The 13245-nt window shown below is 47.1% G+C and overlaps 1 long non-coding RNA gene across 1 annotated transcript in view; it reads left to right on the top strand.

The window, feature by feature from the left end:
* LOC146822573 (uncharacterized) overlaps positions 1 to 13230 on the top strand; it is a 120540-nt gene extending 107310 nt beyond the window's left edge. The window contains exon 3 of the long non-coding RNA XR_014963333.1: positions 12738 to 13230. This is a non-coding gene — a long non-coding RNA (uncharacterized LOC146822573). The remainder of the gene's footprint in view (positions 1 to 12737) is intronic.
* The last annotated feature ends 15 nt before the right edge of the window (positions 13231 to 13245 follow it).

The following is a 13245-nucleotide window of genomic DNA, read 5'->3' as shown; positions in this document are numbered from 1 at the left end:
GATATCCCTTCTAACCCCTCGACCTCTTCATTCAAAAAACAATTCAAAGGGCTACTCCTGAATAACCAGCTTCAACAATCGACCTGAACACAACATAACAAATTTTTATGTGTTACAAACAACATGGGTATTTCATTCATTGAGTCAATTTTCCATGCAATTTTTGTTCACGTTACATTTTCCACCTGTGTGGTTTGCTCTTTCTGTAACTACAAATGTTTATTACGTTTGCTTTTTACTGACGAGTCTTATCGTCTTTCTGTTGTATAGTGCTCTGATACCCTTAAAGGTCATGTTTGCGCTATATAAAACCGCTCAAATAAAATAAATAATAGAAATTTTTTTCAGCTAAAAAGTGGACACAATGCAATTTTCAGTCTTTGCAATGTTAACCTATGGAGGAAAACAACAATGCAGTTTTGCAGGTAAGTAACCAATTTACAGTTCCAGTCTTCGGGTGTCAGGGTCAGCAGAGGGCAAGGTTCAGGTAAGCACAGACACTGCACCTCCAGCAGCACAGAGGCAGCCGGGTGCAGAGGTCAAAGTTTAAGATCAGGCCCAATTTCTCAATGGAGACTCTGGGTGCTTGAAGACATATGCTTGAGGGTAAGTAAACCTTCAGAGTTTAAAGCAAGCGGGGGGGGGGGGCTACAAGACAGCACCAAACATACACCACCAGCGGCACAGGGGCAGCCAGGTGCAGGGTGCACACACAGCATCAGGCACCCATTGCAAATCAATGGAGGAACTTGGATTTGAAAACAGGCTGCAGGCGACAAACTGGAGACTACAAGCCGGAAGGCAGCAACAGCAGTAGTAAGGGGAGATGCTGTAGGTTGTAGGGACGCAGTCAGTTGAGCTCCCCAAGGCCCAGGGGCTTCGGGTGCAGGAGAGTCCTTTGACTTTGGCTTTCTTACTGGAGCCGGGCACGGTTGGAGGAAATCTTTGGATTCACACTGCAGGTGTCATCGTGGAGTCCAGGAGGGGGTCAACCAACACTGGACTTGGACTCAGGATCACTGGAGAACCTTTTCTGGATTGGTGGGACACCTGGTCTCTGGCCGGAGGTGCCGAGTGCAAAGAGGTCAAACATTGTGCATCTGGAGGGCACCAGAGTCCTTGGTGTTTTCTTCTGGACAGAGCTGCTGTCCTCAGTAGTTCTGGTCTTCAAAGGCAGGCAGTCCTCCCAGGGATTGTGGAGGTTGCTGACTGCTGGACAGGCATTGTTTCTTCGCAGGATCTTTGACGGATACAGACAGGCCGGTATGGCTGAGGCCAAGTCAGTAGGCTTCTTCTGGCTGATGTCTTCACGTCTTTTTTCGTCTTAGGCTGCAGGAACTAGCTTCAGGGTCTGGGGGAGCCACCTAAATACTAGATTTCTGAGCATTTTTAAGGGAGAGACAGGTGGGTCAATGGGTACCTTAACTGGTGTGTCTACACCCTCGGTTATGCACACTGATACAATCTTGGTTTAATGTCCTACCATCTAAAATTAAACCCCATCAAAACAGAAGTTATTCTTTTCTCCCCCAAAAGTAACCACCTTCCAATTAATGACTGGATCAGCTACCTGAAGGCCCTAAATTGTTCGCTCACTCCATCCAACTCGTCTACATTCTTTGACAAAAATTTGTCAAAGAAGGATTACTTCAAAAACACAGCCAAAGGAGCGCTTTACACACTTAAACAACTCAAAAAAATTAAACCATTCATTCCATTGGACGATTTCAAATGGGTTGTTCAATCGCTGGTCCTCTCCAAACTTGACCACGGGAATGCTATCCTCGCAGGGACCCCGAAAACTCACCTTGCCGCCCTCAGATCAGTACTAAACATGGCAGCCTGGCTCATAACGGAAGTCCTCATCCTTGGATCCACCCCCTCCGCGTGGGACAACTCCTGGTGGCCTCCTGCTCATGGCACCCCTCCCACACCCACTGACCACACCCTGAACTCTGGCATCGTACTCAACTTCTCCCTTTCCATGAACCGACAGATCAACGCCATATCCTCGCATGCTTCAACACCCTCCGCGTACTCTACAAGACCTTCAAATGGATCACCACCCCCCCGAATCCAGGAAGACCGTCACCCACACACTCATCACCAGCGGGCTGGACTATGGGAACACCCTCTATGCTGGATTCAACAAATCTCTACTCCACAAACTCCAGAACGCCGCAGCCATACTCGTCCTCAGCATCCCACCACAAGATCACATCACCCAGCACCTACGAGACCTCCGCTGGCTCCCCGCCGATAAAAGAGTGACCTTCAAACTGCTCACACTCCTTCAAAGCCCTCCACAACACCTGACCTCAATACCTCAATGAAAGAGTCTCCTCCTACGCCCCCATGAGAAACCTTCGATCCGCTGACCTGGCCTTGGCTGAAATCCCCCGCATTCACAGAGCCAGAACGAGAGGCAGAGCCTTCTCCGACATTGCGGCCAAGACCTGGAATGAACTCCCTCTCAGCATCTGACAAGGCCCCACACTGCAAGTAGCAGGAAGAGCCTCAAGACCTGGTTTGTCGGATGACCGGAGCTGCGTAACCCCCCCCTCCCCCCAGCGCCTTGAGACCCTCACAGGTGAGTAATGCACACTACAAATCATTGATTGATTGATATCAATCAGGGAATTGTGAAGTGAGCTACTCACCCGTGAGGGTCTCAAGATGCAGGGGGGGGGGGTGCAGCTCCGAGTCAGCCAAAAACTTTGGTCTTGAGGCTCTTCCTGAAGGTGAGCAGAGTAGGGGAGTGTCTGATGTTGACTGGGAGCTCTTTCCAGGCCTTAGCCGTGACGTAGGAGAATGCTCTTTCACCCGCTCTGGTTCTGCGGATGCGGGGGGTTCTGGCAGGGCGAGGTCGGCGGAGCGGAGGTTTCTTTTGGGTACGTGGAAGGGGACTCTTTTGTTGAGGTATTTGGGCCCGGTGTTGTGGAGAGATTTGTAGGCATGGGTGAGTAGCTTGAAGGTTACTCTCTTCTCAACAGGGAGCCAGTGGAGGTCTCGCAGGTGTTGGATGATGTGTTCATGTTGTGGGATGCCAAGGACGAGTCTGGCTGCGGTGTCCTGGATGGTCTGGAGTTTGTGTAGCACAGATTTGTTTATTCCAGCATAGAGGGCGTTTCTGTAGTCCAGTCTGCTTGTTATGAGTACGTGGGTGATGGTCTTTCTGGCTTCTGTGGGGATCCACTTGAAAGTCTTGCGAAGGATGTGGAGGGTGTTGAAGCAGGTAGAGGCAACAGCGTTGATCTGGCGGGTCATGTTGAGGGAGGGGTCGTGTATGATGCCGAGGTTCCTGGCGTGGTCCGTGGGGGTTGTCGAGGGCGGTGGGCCACCAGTTGTTGTCCCAGGCTGAGGGGGTGGGTCAAAGGACAAGGACTTCTGTCTTCTCCGAGTTGAGCTTCAGACAGCTGCTGCTCATCCAAGCCGCGATGCCTTTCTGTGAGACAGGCGAGGATATAACCCCGCCAATGGCCCCCTTTCCATCTCTTAACCTAACGAGGATGCCAGACTCAGACCGGGACATAGACAGGAAGGGGTTAAATATTTCCCGCCCTTTTCACCCACGGGGCCGTGAACGCCGCCTCCTTGATGGCCACCAATCATGGACCACCGCATGGACTCAGGAGGCGGGGACTCCCAGTGAAAATACGGAAGATGCAGGCAAGAGGCGGGCGGTAAGGAGAACCCCTGAAGAGGAAGAGGAAGAGAACGCGACGAAGACCGGAGGACGCCGGGACCCCGGAAGAGAAGCAGACGAGGGAATCCAGCCCGACGAGGAAAGAAGCAGCGCAGAACGGGAGGAGTGGTCCGAAGAGTGGTGGACACCCCCGGAGGACGCTTCTATGCCGCCGCAGCTCCGGAGAGCTGCGGCCATTGCGGTACGTGAAACGGGGCAGGGGTCAGCACAGGGAAGGGAGGGGGAGAAGAGTCCACGGGATTCCAAGGATATCATCTAGACCGAACGGGCACAAATTCCCTCGTGTCCCCTCACGAGCCCTCACACCTCTTTTGTTTGTGTTTCGTTTTTGTTGTTGCACTCCCGCACGTCCGCGTGGCCAAAGAAAGCGAACCCCTATGCACAAACCTTAAAAAAAGACAACTCCATAGTCTTTACGGAAAGTAGAGCGGTCTCGTGGGTATAACAGGAGACAACAATACGGCCTGAAGGAAAGGCCACTGTTACACCTGGTCCTCTTTGATACTTTAACCCGTCGTGGTTAATCAGCTACCCACACGTATTTTTTTCTTTTCTTCCTTCTTCTTCCTGCACTCCCCTCTCGAGGCACCTTCCTGCTACGGTGGTGGGACGTGAGATATCTCGCGTTATCGGTTGCTTTCAGGACATGTTTGATTGACCGCCTTCTCTCTCATTTCTTTTTGAGTTTCTCCTACTCCGGGGAAAAGTGCCACATCATCACTTCCACAAGGAAAAGAAGACCCACCAGCAACACCTGAAAAGGAAGACACCCATATCCACAGATTGACGGATTATTATTGGACTTATTTTTTGTTGTTGTTGTTGTTCCCAAATAAATGACGCCATCATACAGTCTCACATAAGACCTCCTTGTTTTGTTTTCCGCCCTTCCCTCTCACACTTTCATTCCTTCATGGAAGCTGAGTCTGGTGGCTTCGTGGTCCTTCGTGAGGGAGAGGATCAGCTGGGTGTCGTCGGTGTAGGATACTATGCTGAATCCATGCTGTCTGACGATGGCGGCGACGGGGCCATGTAGATGTTGAAGAGCATCAGACATTAAAAGGTATGAAGACTTCACGCCTGCCTTCAAGTCCCTAAACTGACTTTCCATCAAAGGATGATGCTCACAAAGCACTTCACTCCCATTCCACTGACTATTCAGACAACAAAATCACAAAAGCAGGAAGAGCCAGACCTATGAGAAACGCCACGGCGCTTCTTCTCGTTTCTTCCAAAATAAAAAGGAACACTGCCGATGCTCCCTATTTTTCAGGTAATGCTCCCAGCATTTGGAACTCCCTCCCGAGGGACCTACGATGCAAGCCCTCCTTCCCGGGCTTCAAAAGAGACCTCAAACACCATCCCCTCAAAAAATACTGGAACTCATGAACAAACTGAACTCTGTTCAGATAGGCTCTATTGCTCAGTTCAAACTCCGTTGACCAGTCGCTGTTTTCTCTCTTTGTGTTTGTCTCTATTGTCTTGATGACTTTCTCTCCATGGGCTCTAAATGCTCGAATGGACCTCAATTCAGTAATTGCCAAACAATGTTTTCTGTGTATATATTTTTGTGTACTCCTCCCGCTCTGCCCAATTATATTTCCCTTGTATACATTTTTTTGAATACTTGAACCTATGATTATTGCAATTCATATGCTCAGTGACTGATTATTGCCTTCCTCTCGATTCTGTAAAGCGCTCTGATACCTCCGGGTCTAGCTAGCGCTATATGAAACCTTTAAATAAAATATGCCAGCCTCCTGTGGGAGGGAACATAGTCCTAGCCCTGATTGGAGGAGTTCCCCATCCTCAAGATGGTGGGGACTGAAAGGTGTACTGCACCTCGCCTCCCACACGTTAAGGGTGGAGTTGGCAGAGGTGGGCACACCTCCTATTCTTCTTAGGTTTACCCGCCGGTCTTCCTGTCAATTGGGGGGTGTAAACCTGGGGCTGCCATCTGCTGCTAGCAGCAGAGGCTGGGGGTCACATTACAAAGAAGGCAGGCCTTTGAAGCTTCCCTCTCAAGCACTCTGCCCATCCTGGGGGGCAGATGTGACACCTCTGCCCAGGATGTGCTTTGTTTCTGGTCCCAGAGAACAGCGCCTCTCGGCCGAGGAGGAAACATGCCTGGTGGTGGCAGGTTGCCTAAAGCCAGTCTGTGGAAACACCAGGGTGGATAGGTTTTCAGGGGGCACCTCGGAGGTGCCCCCTGAGTACATGTTGCAATAAATCCCACACTGGTATCAGTGTGGGTTTATTGAGAGGAGTAGTTTGGTACCAAACAGTCCTGGGTTCAGAGACGCCATCATGGTGCTGGGGAACTTCCCTGGCACTCACAATATCCTAAATATTGTAGGGGCATATCTGCTCAGGCAGATATGCCCACACCTGTGATATAGTGCACCCTGCCTTAGAGCTTTAAGGCCTGCTAGAGAGGTGACTTACCTGTACCTTAGGCAGTGCTAGTTGGCTTGGCACACAGGCATGATGCCATGTCGACTTTGTTGTTTAGTCTGCACCAGGACATGCATGCTGCATGTATTGAAGATGCCCTCAATGGCTGCCTGTAATATTTATAGCAAAGATGTCCTTGATGACCGCCTGTATTATTTGTGGTGAAGATGTCCTTCATTGATGGCCGCCTGTATTATTTGTAGTGAAGATGTCCTTCATGGCCGCCTGTATTATTTGTGGTGAAGATTATTTTCCTTGATGGCCGCCTGTATTACTTATAGTGGAGATGTCCTTCCTTGATGGCCGCCTGTATTTGTAGTGAAGCTGTCCTTCCTCGGTGGCCGCCTGTATTATTTGTAGCGAAGTTGTCCTTCCTTGATGGCTGCCTGTATTTGTAGTGGTGATGTCCTTGATGGCTGCCTCTATTACTTATAGTGGCGATGTCCTTCCTCGATGGCCGCCTGTAGTATTTGTAGTGAAGATGTCCTTGATGGCCACCTGTATTATTTGTGGTGAAGATGTCCTTCCTTGATGGCCGCCTGTATTACTTGTAGTGGAGATGTCCTTCCTTGATGGCCGCCTGTATTATTTGTAGTGAAGATGTCCTTCCTTGATGGCCGATTGTATTATTTGTAGTGAAGATGTCTTTGATAACCACTTGTATTATTTGTGGTGAAGTTATCCTTCCTTGATGGCTGCCTTTATTTATAATGAATATGTCCTCGATGGTTGCCTGTACTGTTTGTAGTGAAGATGTCGTTCCTCAATGTCTGCCTGCATTTGTAGTGAAGAGGTCCTCTATGGCCACCTGTATTGTTTGTAGTGAAGAGATCCTCTATGGCCGCCTGTATTGTTTGTAGTGAAGAGGTCCTCTATGGCCGCCTGTATTGTTTGTAGTGAAGATGTCCTTGATGGGGGCCTGGATTTGTTGTGAAGATGTCCTCGACCCAAGATGGTTGCCCTGGAGTCTTAATCTCTGCTACTGGAAAGTTAGTTACATTTTTTAATTGCGATTCTTCTTATTACAAATTAATTCTTATAAAATTAGGGGCATCATTGTCCGAGAGTGCAGCCCACATACAGTCATTCTTTACGGGACATTTTATTTGCATGCACGTCTTTGAGGGTGAGGAGCCTCACAAACATGCTTTCCTTGATTTGCTGCATGTCTTTTTGTGTTACCAGGACACTTTTTATTTGTTTTAAATTTTTAACACAAGGCATGCATTTCTCACTGAGGTTAGTGATGAAATTACCTTTCTAAAAAAGTGCATCTAATTTTGAAATTGCAGCAGTGTATGACCTTGGCCACCGGAATCTTGTGGCAATGCAAGCCCAAACTAAGCAAGAGTTGCCAAAGTTATGTGGCAAGGAAAGGCAATCATTGTCTCTTTTCTGTTGCACTGCTCGGTTTGCAAAGTCCTGCAGCATGCACCAACATTCAGCCAACCTCGGCCTTGTTTAGATGGGAGGGACATTGAAAAGCTCAATCATGGGGGCAAGATGGTGGCTGCGTGACCGCTGCGAGAGTCACTCCCTGACCGCTGTGCAACATACCTGTGTTGAACCCTACTGTGTATTGCAGAGCTATCACAGGGGGAAGCAGATTAATAGTGCTGGCTAAAGACAACTCGAGAGCCTGGATGAGTGCTCAGCAGCGCTTTGCAGGGCTGTTCCGATGAGCAGCAAAGGTGCTTTTCGGCGGCGTGCAGAGATTCAAAACCGGAGCGTACCTGTAGCCGGTGAGGGCTCTGCTAGCTCTATCCGGTGCTGGGAAGCGCTCAAGAAAACCAAGTACGCGAAGGATGCCCCCACGGGTAAAGCCCCCAGCAAAGGAAGCAGTGACCAGAGCCAAGTCTATCCCCGCTCCCAGAAAAACTGCTGTTTCGAAGGGGTTAGACGCTACTCGCACGCTCAGCCAGGAGGGGGCAGAGAGTAATGGCAGAGCACCCAGTTGTGAGCAGCGCCACGGCGATTTTACAGTCAAACCCAAGACCTAGACGGTGCCTGGGATGTTCTCTGGAAGGGGGGTAAGCGGCAAACAGGTAAAACCCCCACCTAGGGATAAGACAGTAAATCAGCGGTTTGGGATTGAGATTTAGACACCGGTACTGTAGGAAATATTTGCTCAAAGCTTCCCTCGAGACTGCTATACTAGAATCCCCTATTTTAGAACCTGGTGACTCTAACAAATCTAGTATGGGGCATAAGGAAGGCTGGGGGCAGGAGGGAATGGAGAATACCGATCAGGTACAGACTGGTAACACAGAATTGGCTGAATGCTCAGAGCCTAAGGACTATAGTCCCGACTCAGCAAGGGCTGGAGACAAAAGCAATTTAGGTACTCCAGATGGTGACATTTTTTTCTCCTTAACAGACGATTTGGATCACACTGATGTTAGTGACACGAATAATGCTGAGCCCGACGCTACAGGGGTGGATAGTGATGCCCCCCTACAACAACAGATACTTTGAGGAGGGCACAAAATCGTACAAAGAAAAGGAGCTTTACCGGTCTGGAGAATAGAGGTACCAGCCAAACTGGGCATCTTCGGTGGGACTACTCTGCCACTCGGTTGGAAACTGGAACTGATGAGGGAAATATGAATGGGTCCCTGTTCAAAGACCTAAAGGTTACTGGGAGCAAGATAGATCATACCCCCTCTATGGGACTAATATACGCTACACTCAAATCAATGCAGGTAGAAGTCCGTCAGGAGCACAAAAGGGCACAGCTTGCAAATAAAAAACTCCAGGGTGCGATTCGCAAGATTACAAAAGCTTGTTCAGAAATTGTGGCACGAACCACTGCCTTGGAGGAGAGTGTGGTGGGGCTTGAGGCCGGACTAGAGAGCACTGACCAAAAAACCATAGCAAAAGAAGCTAGAATGAGTGATGTACTCTGGAAGCTGGAGGAATCTGAAAACAGACAGCGAAGAAATAATCTAAGACTGCTGGGAATAAAAGAAAACGTGGAAGGAAATGACATTTGCGGGTTCGTCCTGAAACTTTTCATAGTGGCTTTTCCTGAATTGTCACATTGGAATTGGGAAGCCGAACCGCAGCAAGTACGTAGGTTTCCATTGATGTTAAAAAAAAAAGCAACGCTGGCCAAAACACGCGCCTAAAGGTTATCTCTCAGGGAAATGTTAGAGTATTTACCTCAGAGATCCAGGCTCAGAACTATCTACAGGTTCTCACAGGTGGCTGAAGGAATTTATTGTAGCCAGTAATTGGATAATCGATTTTGTACATACTGTGATGGAAGACAACTCTGCTAAAAGACAATAACTACTTATAGTGTATTGGGTTCTCTTATTTCGTTTTTTTTTTCTGTATTGGTCGGGGAGTGATCTGGGAGCACAGCGGAATGCAGGAGGCATCACAAGGGTCCTTGGACCTTTTTTGCCTTAGTAAAGGGGGGACGGGTTGGGGGGGGGCGGGAGGGATGGATCCAAACTTTACAATGGGAATTTGCACGGTTTCTTTTTTTTTTTTCTTGGATTTTCTAGATGTGTCAAGTATGGGCTTCAGGATACTGGGACTCTATTATACCTTTGATAGGGAAGCTTAGAATTGCCTCTATCAACATCTATGGGCTAAATGATCCAGTTAAAAGACGTAGAATCAATCAGGATCTTCGGTTCCTGAAAGCAGATATTATCTGCCTCCAAGAAACCCATATCGAAGCTGGTAGAAGTAAGGTTATGGAATGTGAGGGGTTTCAACTGATCTCTTGGACTACGACGGATGTTAGGACTAGAGGGGTGGCAGTATTTGCCCGGCAGGGTGTCGCTAATTTTTCACGATCCCTTACAGATAAATTTGGAAGATGGGTAATTTTACAATGTACAATAGATGATAGTTTGTTTACACTCTGCTCCGTTTATGGATCTGTTTTAGACAACCCTGCAATGTTTAATTGACTGAATATTGAATTAGTGGCCTGGCCCCTCCCAAGTGCGTACTTTAATATAAATATGACCTGCTCGATATCTAACCATCCCGAGATAGCTTATCAAGGGCGGAAGCCCAAAGTTTACAAATCTTTGTCCCAATTAAAAGTGTTATTATGGGCTATCGGATATATGGGCAAAACAGGAGAGAAATGATCCTGGATACACATATTTTTCTGCCCCTCATAAAACTCATGTAAGATTGGACTGTTTTTTTGTTTCTCAGTGTATGGTACAGGGTAGCAAAATTACTAAATTTCCAAGAGTCATGTCAGACCACAACCCTTTGGTACTGGAAGTTAACATTCAGAGGGAACCACAAGCAACGCGCTGGACATTTAACAGGGCCCTGTTAAATGACAGTGGTTATATACGGCATATGGAGAGAGGACTCCTTATCTTCATTTGATTTAATCAAGGAAAAGTTTGGGATAGGAAACAATCATTTTTTAAAAATACTTACAGATAAGGGATTTTTTGTTTAAAAAGCGAACTTGTCGCAACACAATTCCTCTACTGGATTTTATTTGGGGGGGGCCCGACTATCAATGTCTACGTTATATAGACTTTTTAACAATGAGATGGGGGATAATATGCCCAAACATATTGATAGGTGGCAAGAGAGGCTACAAGCTGGGCCTGGAGAGTGTGAAGATTCTCTCCAGCTTAGCCAGACAGCTTTTATCTCAGCAAGCCTGCAAGCACAATGTTTTAAGACATGGTGTAATCTCTATATCACTACGGCCCAAATCTATAGATGGGGTGGGACATCAGGGATACACTGTTCTCAGTGTGGAAGGCTAGCCCCGGATAGCTTTCATATGTTTGCCACCTGCCCTAGACTTGTCCAACTGTTATTCGAAATTAGACAACGCCTTGATGCTATATTGGGATATACGGTAGAACTTACCCCTCAGGTTATATTGCTGGGGACTAGTAATCAGGAAATGGATGAATCCAATCGGAGCTTGGTGTATATAGTGATGGCAGTATATCGGCTATGTCTGGCCAGTGCTTGGCTTGACCAGAATCCTCCCTCAGTACATGTATGGTTTGGTAAATTACTCTCAATTTGTAAATGGGAGACTTCGGTATTTAAAAGAAGGGGAACCAGGGCAAGGAATAGGGGGCTGAAGATCTGGGAACCTTTAGTTAGATGGATAAACATCGATGAAGACGAACAGATTTCAGTTTAAATCCGCAAGGTACCTAACAGTGTGGTAATACCAGGTTAATCTTGGGTGAAGAAGTATGTAATTAATTGTGTAAATATCCCTTTTTTTGGCTTTTTCCATTTTGGGATCCATGTGGGAGTGGGGTAGGGGGGGGTTTAACTTGTAAATGTGGACTTTAATTATTTCTGGTATTGTATAATCTGTTATTTTCTTCTGTTTGATGTCCCAATAAATTAAAAAAAAAAAAAAGCTCAAATCATGCCGCCCAGGAGCAACACAGGAGAGAAATCATTAGTGAGTGGAATTTCACAGGACTGTTAAAGCCATTAAAGCCCTCTTTCTGGGGGAATTCTCAGAATGCGGTCCTCCTTGCACACCACTGATGGCCTGTTCTGTCAGACCTGCTTGCAGACAGTTGGCTTTGCCTTCTACGCGAGGTGTCCTGTCTGCAGTGCCTTCTCTTACAAGAGACAGCAGACCACTGTAGTTACTGGTGGATTACCTTGTACACTTCAAAGCCCGTGCTGTAGGTTTCCTAAGCCGCTGTTTATTCTCCAAGTAAGTACACGTCATCAGCCTGATGCAATGAAGTGCAAAAACATTTACCTATGGTTCTGCCTAACAACCACTCTCAAACAGGGAATGGTGAGTCAGACGCCTCATAATAAGGCCATGTTTCCACAATACAGAATCCTGAAACTGTATAAATGAGGTTTTGTCAGCAGTGAGTGTTTGTGTCTGTCTCGCTCATTGGTTGCCTGCCAGGCATTGTGTCTATGTCAGTCAGCAGGCCAGTGTCTCTTGGCATCAGTCTGTCTCCATCAACACCTCTCTGTTTAACACCATCTGTTTGTCTGTCCCGCTCTACTTGTTACTAGTGACCTTTACATTGAACAGCGGCCCTGAAACCAGCCTTCATTCACTAATTCTGTTTTCAGTCTACAGCTTTATCAGCACTTCTGACGGCACATGGCTTTTCTCTGTGAAAAGAAAGGATAGGGTCACCGCCCTTCCAATTGTAAAGCAGAGTGTGCGCTCAGATAGCATGTGCACGGGCATAAGCACACACACTGAGTTCAACACTTAGCTCTCGTTCTCCAGAGATAGTGCAGCCTTAAGAAAATGCCAGTGCAACAGAGAGCGAACTATTTGCTTTGCCAGTGCTTGATTTGTACTGTCATATCGTGGGCTCCTTATCAACGTATCAGGCCTCTAAAAGTGTAGTTGCAAGGAGCACCGTGGTTGACCTGCAAATACATTTATTTCGAGCAAATTATTCATAGGACCACAGACCCTCTCTCTCTCTTTCTTTCTTAATGTATTGTAGGTTCTCATTACATCACTTTCAGTCAGAAAAATGCTACCTTTCCAAGCAACATCGGTATTAAGTGTGGCTTCAGTGTTTTGTTTAGTTCATGTATCACTAATTTCAGATTTTCTTTTCAGTCCAACAGCTGAACGAGAAGCATAGAAAAAGAAGCATACATGAAACTGTTTGCAAAAAATGGCTGTGAAGAAATCCTTGTGATGTTGCCAACCAAGGGAGTATGTTGCAGTACCGGCTTGAGTCACATAAGTCTTCCTGGGCACCAGAGAATCCAGTCCCATCTTTCAGACACTAACCCCGTATTAGAAGAAACAGAACCTGACGGCGTAAAGACGGTTTCGGATTGGCATTAATGTGTGAAGAGATTCCACTTTTCCACATGGAAATATCTATTTGAACACATGGTCCACAAAATCGAAACAATGAATAAATGCCTTGAATGTGAAAAGATTTTTGCTTCAGCAGAAACTCTGACAAAACATCTGAAATGCCATATAGGTGAAAGACCATATAAATGTGCAGGATGCAACAAGGCTTTTAAAGTAAATTGGCAATTAGTAGCACATCAGAGAACTCACACTGGTGAGAAGCCATATAAATGTACAGAGTGTAAGAAGGCGTTCACTA

This window comes from Triturus cristatus, chromosome 6 (assembly GCF_964204655.1).
Source record: "Triturus cristatus chromosome 6, aTriCri1.1, whole genome shotgun sequence".
In the NCBI taxonomy this organism is placed as follows: domain Eukaryota; kingdom Metazoa; phylum Chordata; class Amphibia; order Caudata; family Salamandridae; genus Triturus; species Triturus cristatus.
This window is presented reverse-complemented; position numbering and strand designations above follow the sequence as displayed.